This window comes from Blennius ocellaris (genome assembly GCF_963422515.1).
Source record: "Blennius ocellaris genome assembly, chromosome: 17".
Classification (NCBI taxonomy): Eukaryota; Metazoa; Chordata; class Actinopteri; order Blenniiformes; family Blenniidae; genus Blennius; species Blennius ocellaris.
Window position 1 is genome coordinate 8,031,473 of NC_137666.1, and position 9,201 is coordinate 8,040,673.

Genomic DNA, 9,201 nt, shown 5'->3' on the forward strand with positions numbered 1-9,201 from the left:
CCTTTCTTCCTCTCTCTCTTTCTCAATTAAATTTCAGTCTCCTACATTTTATTCAATCAACTACCACCACATGAGAAAAATACAAGGTTATAATTCTAACCATGAACACGTCCTTCACACTTAAATGTATACAAATAAGAGGCGGAACAACCTCGCCTCTCTCCACTCATCTTTCAGTGCTAAAGCACCTCATCTCAACATAAACAATCTTCCCTTGTCTCCTTGTACCTCTGGCAACAACAGAAGAGAAAATAATGAGGGTCATCTTGTGGGATGAGCCAGAAAGGAGAGAGCAAGATGGAGAAAGAGAGGGGTTAAAGCACCATACTGTCATGAGGAGAGGTAGTGTTGTATACAGAAGGGTATCCTTTTCATCCACAAGTGCAGGCCCATTTAGGAGGGGATAATTAAGTGGCAAGAAACACTGTGAAACTTAATTCTTTGTATCCGTGTGGGCGCATGCGTGTGTGTGTGTGTTTTATGCAGGATTCCTCCTCCTCTGCTCAGTATTTTCACTCTTCCTTTCATCAAAGGAGCTTCAGTGCTTTCCATCAGCTTTGAACAGCATACAGACCTCGGGGTTTTGTCCCTAGTGACCCAGGCAGTGACACAACATTTTATACACATTGTTGATTTGTGTTGGTCACTTGTTATCTATGTTAGAGTCTCTTGTTCAAGCCTTAACACAATGGTCCCTACTCGATTTGCAGATGAGACAGAACTCCCCCATGCGAAATAATTATTCATACACTACAGTCACTCACTAATGGAGTTGCAGTAGCAGGAGGGCAAACTTGCAACTCTTCTGTGCAGCCTTAAGACTCTGCGGCTGCTAGGTGAAAATGTTTAAAAATATAACAATTAAAAACAATGTGGTTGCGTTATAAAGGACCTCTCTGCTTGGACAATGCAGTGGACTGAAGGTAAATAGATATAACAATCCACAATAATTCTCCCTGAACTCTAAAGCAATTGGATACCTGGAAGATTTGCGAATATTGTCAAAACATTTCACCCCTGAGTTACTAGTTATTTTATTTAAAAAAAACACACACACGTTTGCAATATGTGTAATAGAGACAGGTTAAAATTAGGAATAAGCAGTAGTGGCAAACTGAAAATATCAGTTCATATATAAAGACAAACCAGATTCTTCATTAAAATAAGTTAATTGCCACAAGAAGAGTTATGATTTTTTTTTTTATATACTTATTGATCCCAGCAGTCATTAACAATAACATATTGCAATGTGAAAAACATCAAGAAGTGTGGCATTCAACAAAAAGTATTTGACTAAAGACAATGCATGTATGGAGAGATGGAGGGGGGGGGGTCTGGTGATTCAAGCTCTGTCGGAGAGAGCATCATACTCTTACACTTTAAAGCAGTGATGTACTCCATTAAACACATTTGACTAAAAAATTTTAAAAAGTATGCTGCTTGTACCTAAAAACCACACGATCCAGTTGAAGTCACTGACATAAGGCAATAGTAGTTTACACACCATCAGGGCTGCCCATTGTGGGAACGGGTCCTTATCTCGCTGTCAGGTGGCCGTGTGCATGTCCTTGGGTGCGAATATTTCGCTGCTTTCTCCGTGCAGGACTAAATGAAGGCAGCGGAACTGTACAACAGGTGGGACGCAAGCCACAGAAGGCCGTAGAGCCCATGGCCACCACATAGGAACACAACAAGATGAGTATAATATTCAGTGTGACTAAGTGCGTGGATACGCGGCCAGGTGCTGGTCACACTATTGTTTTGTCGTTTTCATCCACTTCTTGGAACAGTTGGTTTATTCTGCAGCCATCCAAATGGGGATAAACATCTGGTTTTGTGTAAGCAAGGCCAGACTTGGTGATTGTGGTTTGAACCAGTTGGTGTATAGGCGAGTGTGATCTGATTAGTCACAACACCTACCATCATAACTCAGGAAACTTAAAACTGTTATTTTTTTTTGTTTCTAATGGTCATTTTTCAAATGACAAAGGGAGTAATAATTCACAAGAGGCACATTACTGCAGACTGTCAAGAGTAGAAACGCAACACAGATACTTATAGCCTTTTTGAAGCTGTCAAGCCATTGGAGAATACGACTGGCTGACCAGGAAGCAGCAGAGAACCAAAAATCTCCTCTGAAATAATTCCTCTGTTTTCAAAACAGCAAATGATGTCTGCAGACAGCAGGCAAGCTGGTTGGGCCCGTTTTATTCAGATCATTAGGAAAGGATGAATGCAATCCACGGCCTGTTTTATGTCTCAATATGATTAAATGATGACATGCAATATATTTCTCAACCTATTGCTAGTCATTTAGAAAAAATGCTCTATAACCTCACATGGATTTTGAGCTCGCACTTTCGGACTGTCTGGGTCCATGTTTCGTGCGATCACACCCAATATTCATAAACAATGTTATAAAGCAGGAGCCAAATCTGTTCTCATATATGCCAAAGTCCACTCTGGCTGTTAAAATGCTGTTGATCGGTTCTTTCAAATGCATCCAAGCGAGCTGGACGACAAGGCTGCAAAGCTGCAGAATAGAAACCCAACATGTTTGTTCCATTACAATACTGTATTAAGTTGCCGTGAAAAAGGTCGAACTTGGGCTGGCCTGCATCTGCTCCCTGAGCTGCTCTGAGCCAAATTCGTCTTTTCATTTTCTTCATGGCCCCCACAAAAGTTCACGCATGTGTTTTTGCGCAGAGTGGACACAGACCGCGGGAGCAAGATGCCGAGATACAAACAGGAAATTTGTTTGGGTGATCAGGAAGAGGATGAGCTGAAAGAGGTAGAGAAAATCAGAGTGGGAATTTGGGAATTGACTGAGGGATTGACTTGAAGGCAAGTAACAAAAGAGAGATACGGATATAGAGAAGTTTGGAGTAAAAGAAAGAGGGGGACTGAGAGGAACAAAGATGCGGAGGGGTCGGACGCTGTGGCGGCTGCTGCAGGGGTTCAGCTGGTCAGGCTTCACAGAAGCACACATACAGAGGCCATTAGGTCCCTGGTGGGTATCTCTGCACCTGTGTGTGTGTGTGTGTGTGTGTGTGTGTGTGTGTGTGTGTGTGTGTGTGTGTGTGTGTGTGTGTGTTGTGTTTCTAGGTCAAGTGGGTCCCTGAAACCTAAGATGAGACACAGCAGTGACTTTCTCCTTCTGTCACTGACATTGTGCTCTTCTTTAGTCACCCCCCCCCCCCCCCCCCCCCCACACACACACACACACACAACACACACTTTTGCCACCCCTCCTCATCTCACTTGTCTGTTTCTTGGGATGCTAATGAATTGAAACAGACTGTGACATGATACACAGCTGATTCTCTCCCCACTCCTTCTCCAATCACGCACGCACACACGCACGCACGCACACACACACACACACACACGCACGCACGCACGCACGCACGCACGCACGCACGCACGCACGCACGCACGCACGCACGCACGCACGCACGCACACACACACACACACACACACTTACCCTTTCCTAATCTGGGTCACGGTGCCCCTCTTGGTCACCCCTGGTGGAGCCCTCCAGACGGAGGGGGCAGAGTGGGAGCAGAGAGGTCTGGGCTCTCAGTGACCTGATTAAAAGCTCTTATACAGACTACTGATCTCTGCAACCAATCAAAGGATACACACACCACAGATTTGCTACTGGACCGTCTCTTGCTGTGACTGTTGTGTATTCATGCACTTTCTCCATTTGGAGTGATCAATAATTCAAAAAGTTGAATTGGGAGTTTTTAAAAATCTGAATAATGGTTTGCAACATAGAGTGACGAACCTCAACGGGAAACAGTCCTTAAACTTATTTCTGTTGTTTTTGTGTTTGTGGACTATTTTGGTGCCTGACTAACACCGTCAGAGGTCGTCGACTCTGTTACTCTTCACACACTTGTCATCATCGGTCTTTCTGCTTACAAACAGCAAACCAAAACTATTGCAAAATTTGCGCCGAGCATTATTTCTGGGAGCGAAGCCTGAAGTAACAAGAGATTGAGTCACTCGTGAAGTCAGTTACGCTACCAGGAAATTCCTATATCTGCTCGGCCGTGTCTGGCCGAGTCTGTGTATTGTGTTATGGACGTTTCCTGCTAACATTCCCTTGTTACTCTGTAATTACTGAAAATATCCTCACACCACTAAGTTAGGAGCCCGGTCAGAGTGGAGGGTCAAAGCCACTCAAGATTTCTAAAAATGTTGTTTCCTCCATTCCCTCCAGAAATGGACAAAAGTGGAACATGTGGTGTATGGCCCTTAGAAGCAAGTTCACACAATCCTGAAGCAATGACGGGAATAACATTCATTCAAATGTGACACATCCAGTCCAACAAGAATACATTGAACATTTGATTTAAGTGAATGGTGAAAACAAAAGAGCCTTTTTGTCAGTGCTTTGCATGTTCTCCCTGTGCTTATGTGGGTTTTTTTCCCCAGGTTTTACACACACAGAAAAAAAAGCATGTCTTCTGCAAGCTGAAACATTGCTGATTTATGTTCGGAAATGAAACGTGTAATGCTGTGCTTTCATTGGTTGACTAATACAATAAAATAGTATAAAATTGAATTTGATTGTATATTTCATGTGAAGCTTTTTTTAACCTTAAATGAACGTCCAAATGTGTCGCTGCATGACAAAGAGCAAGAAAAACTCAATTGACGCACGTTTCGTTTTCTTCCAGGCATCCGGAGCAACACAATTGCAGCCACTTGCATTTTTTTTTTTTTAAATCATCAGTACTATTTTTAGCCAGAACAATTGCTCAGAATTGCACCTACGACTCTACTTGTTCAGTTTGGTAACACCTACGACATTCCCACGATAACCAAAAGCAGGAAACTGCCATTGTCATGACATGTGCCATTAACTTCCCCCTTTACTATTGTATGTATCCTGCAATTTTATCAAAAATAATAAGAAAAAAATGTATGGAAAAGTACTTTTTAGTAAATGTTGTTTCTAAAAAGTAAACATTTAGAGAAAAATGTTAGTTAGAAGCGGACGCAGCCAAATTTATCTGGTTGGGTTCACACCAACAAGGTGTTAGTGAGAGTTAGTCTTTGGATGAACGACCGTTTTAAAAGCACAAGTGTCAAACACACAGTCAGAGAATTAATGTCCACTACATCAGGCACATAAGCTCCAATATAAATCTCAGATAAAAGACAAGAACTTCAAAACGTTGTGGATAAACTTCGCTGCGAAGGACTCCTTCGGTCAAAACAAGAGATAGGCATGACAAAGAGCATTTTATGAGAGACGGGCGTTAGACTCGGCATGCCTCTGCATTGTATTCACACAGCAAAAGGCTGAAGGTTATTTGCCTCTCTGTGTGTTTTATAGTGAGTGTCAACAGAGGATAGAGGCAGAGTTTATCTAATCAGTCTAAATACAATCAACAGTGGCATTTAGTAAGCGACTAAGCTTCAGCCTAACATGACAGACAAGCTACGGCAAAGTTATCCGTCAATCGGATTTCTGTGTTTCTGTTCATTCACCTCACAACAGCCTTATAATGACTGTTTAACAAGTGGAGGTTGTGCTCACCTGTGTCAACGTGTTGAGTGAGGGAGTTAATTATTGTCCTCCAGACGTTTGCGGGGCCTGAGAGAGACAGAGAGATTACAGAAGGTAAACTGAAGATTAGATCGACGCAGATGCTACCTTTCGCCGCAGCCCCCGAAGACAGATCGATCTCAAGATGACGGCGACGTTCGGCTGTTTAAATATCACGAATAAGCCGAAAGGATCAGTGCTTTTATTCACGCTCGTTTAAGATAATGCTCATAAATTACATTTCTGCTGGAGCCAGATGTGTGCCCCTCTTGTTAAGGAGGCAGATGATTCCACCCTCCCTGACCAACAACAACACTCCAGTGTTAGGCTAACCTCCTGGTGACTTAACCGCAGCATCTGGCAAACGTTAGGCTTCACCTGAACCTACCGTTTATGCTGTAATCTGAGCGGCGCTCTTACAGATGCGGCTCCAGCAGGCGAAGCCTAATGTGCATGTGTGCAGTTGCGTGTGTGTTTGCGATCGTACACGGGCTCCTGCATCTGTGTGCACTCCGGGCCCGGCTCTGCTCGCGGGGTGTTAAGAGACAATTGCTCGGTTCAAGATGGGAACCAAAGAAACCAGAGCAGGCACAGCAGGGAAGGCCTTTTCACAGAGGGCACAATAACCACCCAGCCCCAGAGAACACAGTGCCTGGCTTGAACGTACAGCAGTGACAGTGTGCCGCGCACGTGGTGGAGGCCCATCTATATGCCCTTTTGTTAACGGCAACTGATAAATTAAAATAAAAAATAAAAAATAACAAGAAGAAGCAAAAACAGACAAGACCTAGGAGACAATAATACCACACTCCCTGCACAGCTGGCATATTTTCTGAGACGCTATTTCCTGTAAAAATTCTGACACGGGAATAATGATGGCTTTGATTGGGCCCCAGTTAACGGGAGGCACTTCCTGTTCCTTTGTATTGGTTTCATTGTGAGGCGATGGGGCGGGAGGGGGAGCAGCGGGCGAGGCAGGGTTTGAGGGAAACAGCTGCTGGAGATGACACAGTCAAGAACATCCCTGTGACCTCCCATCCACGCACGCACGCACGCACGCACGCACGCACGCACGCACGCACGCACGCACGCACGCACGCACGCACGCACGCACACACACACACACACACACACACACACACACACACACACACACACACACACACACACTCTCACAACCTGCAAATTTCAGTTCAACCTGATTTCCCCCAACTATCCCTGCAAATTATTCACTTGACACTCTATGTAAAGTCATTATAACCATTAAACATTAACTCAGTTCTCAGAAACGTTACTCACTCAGCAGCTTTCGGTCCACAGTGATACATTAAAGGTGAAAGATAAGCTACTCACATCTGCCGCCGAGGCCCGTCACCGCCGCTGCCTGTAGCACCGGCGAGTGAGAACATCACTTCATAGCCTGGCGTGGCTCTGTTTCAACAACAGCGGGATTGCACCTAACGCACAAGTCAACAGTCGAGTAATTCACGTGTTGTTTTTACATGAATCAAGTTTTATTTGTTATACTGTTCAAGGGAGCACATCCTGTAGTCGTCTTATATGTCGCCGCTTTGCTAGGTAAAGTAGTGAATACAACCATAAACATTCATGAGTCTAATCCAGGTTTGAAGTTGCATCAGCTGTAATTATATGAAAAGAAAATAGATCATTAAAGCATTAGTAGCAGTTGAAAACCGGGTGGGATTTTTTTTTCTTGATCAGAAAGGTGGCACTGAATAGTATTTAAAGGTTAGGGTTTGTCAGTTTTATTCACACGTTTCAAAGGGAAGTCTCACTTGTTATCTTGCGAGGAAAAGACTGTGGTTCTCAAAATAATTGCAGCAAAAGCAGTTACATACACCTCACTCATGCTTCTCTTTGAATGCTTCAGATAACTTGGAGAATCATTATAATCTGAAAACAATATAACAGAAAGTCACCCGTCACTACTTTCATTGTGTCCACATATAACACACACACATGCACACACACACACGTTTTCTGTCTGAGTGAGGTTTTCCATTAGTGTTTTTGCAGAGATCACAGGTTGCTCTGTTTCCTGTCGCACCGAGTGTTTCGCCACAGAACTTAAAAAGTTAACCAGTGTGTGTGTGTGTGTGTGTGTGTGCTGTCTGCTCTGCAGTGTGAAGATCATCAGTACAATGCACATACACACATGCACACACACACGCACACACACACACACACACACACACACACACACACTGCAGGAGGCACATGCACACTGTTCACATCCATTTCACATTTTGAACACATTAAGAGGAAAAACAATATGAAATATAAAAATCAAATGTGACAAATCCACTCTTCCTGATTGTTCTCACTTTTTTTTTTGTAAAATGTTATATTCACGACTTCTAAATGATCCCTCTTATATATTTTCTTTCTTCTTCCTTTTCCCAGCTCCTATTCCCTTCTCTCGCGGTGCCAGTCTCTGCAGAGGGCTGATGTGAGCTCCAGATGTGGACGTAGACTCGCTGGAGACAAAGGGGGCAGAGGGCTCTGCGTTACTTCTCTCCTCAACACTGAAAGGTTGATTTCCTTCACTGTTATTTTCTCTTTGGCTTAATTGTTATGGTGCCCCTGCTCTTGAATGTAAAACTTAATGACAGTAATATCACAGTTTAAATGTGAAATCATTGTTGCTCTGAACATTTGGATGTTTATAACACTATTGCCGGTGTGATCTAATTGGAGACTAAAAACAACAGCATTTTGAAGGGATATAGTATGTTTGTATCAAAATTAAAACTTAGTCTGCTGCACATTTGTTACGTTGACTTGTTATGGTTTATTTTCACTAAAGGCAAAATTGTTACTTGTTCAAGTAGTTCAAAATAGTACTTTGCAGTTTATTGTGTGAAAGTTCTTCGAAGGGTGCGACGGGGGCATTTGGCCGACTACATGTACATCAGATCATCGTCTATGTCACTTTATATCCAACTCAGAGTCGTGGTGGAGCTGGAGCTGATCCCAGGTGGGTGAAGGAAGGAAACGCAGACTCATCTGGCCTCAGCCATGTGTTGACAATGAGCAATCTTGTTGATTGAGAGCTTTCCATCTGAGCCTTAATGGGAGACTTTCATTTTTAAATGGCGCCATCATTAAGAATCCATCCTCGAAGGAACAATTGTTTGCTTATTTTATATGTCCTCGGTTGTTTGGCCAGCAATTCCCGTGTTGCATTGTGGTCTTTCTTTTGCTCGAAGTACTGATAATTCAAACACTTTGACAACTTATTACACACATATTTAAGTCCCATTATCTTCTCTTTATTTGGTTCTAATGTTTTGCTTTATTCCTTGTTACAGAGTAAGTATTAATTCCTATTGTCACATCAATCAACACCCTTTGATCAACTTGGATTCACGTAAGAAAATGTCAATGAGTTCAGTGCAGATATTATAATATTATGGCAAAAATACTTTTTACAAGTATATAAGATGATAATAAAAAACAAAAACAAATGGTTGATTCTCTAGCTGTCGTTTCCTTCGAGCTCTTATGTCTTTGCAAAGAGGAGCTTCTCTCTTTTCAAAACAACCTTTGCAAGTATCTTCACATGGGGCTTTATTGTTTGGGTCACAGGTTATTTGGCCTCAAAAGATACTATCTC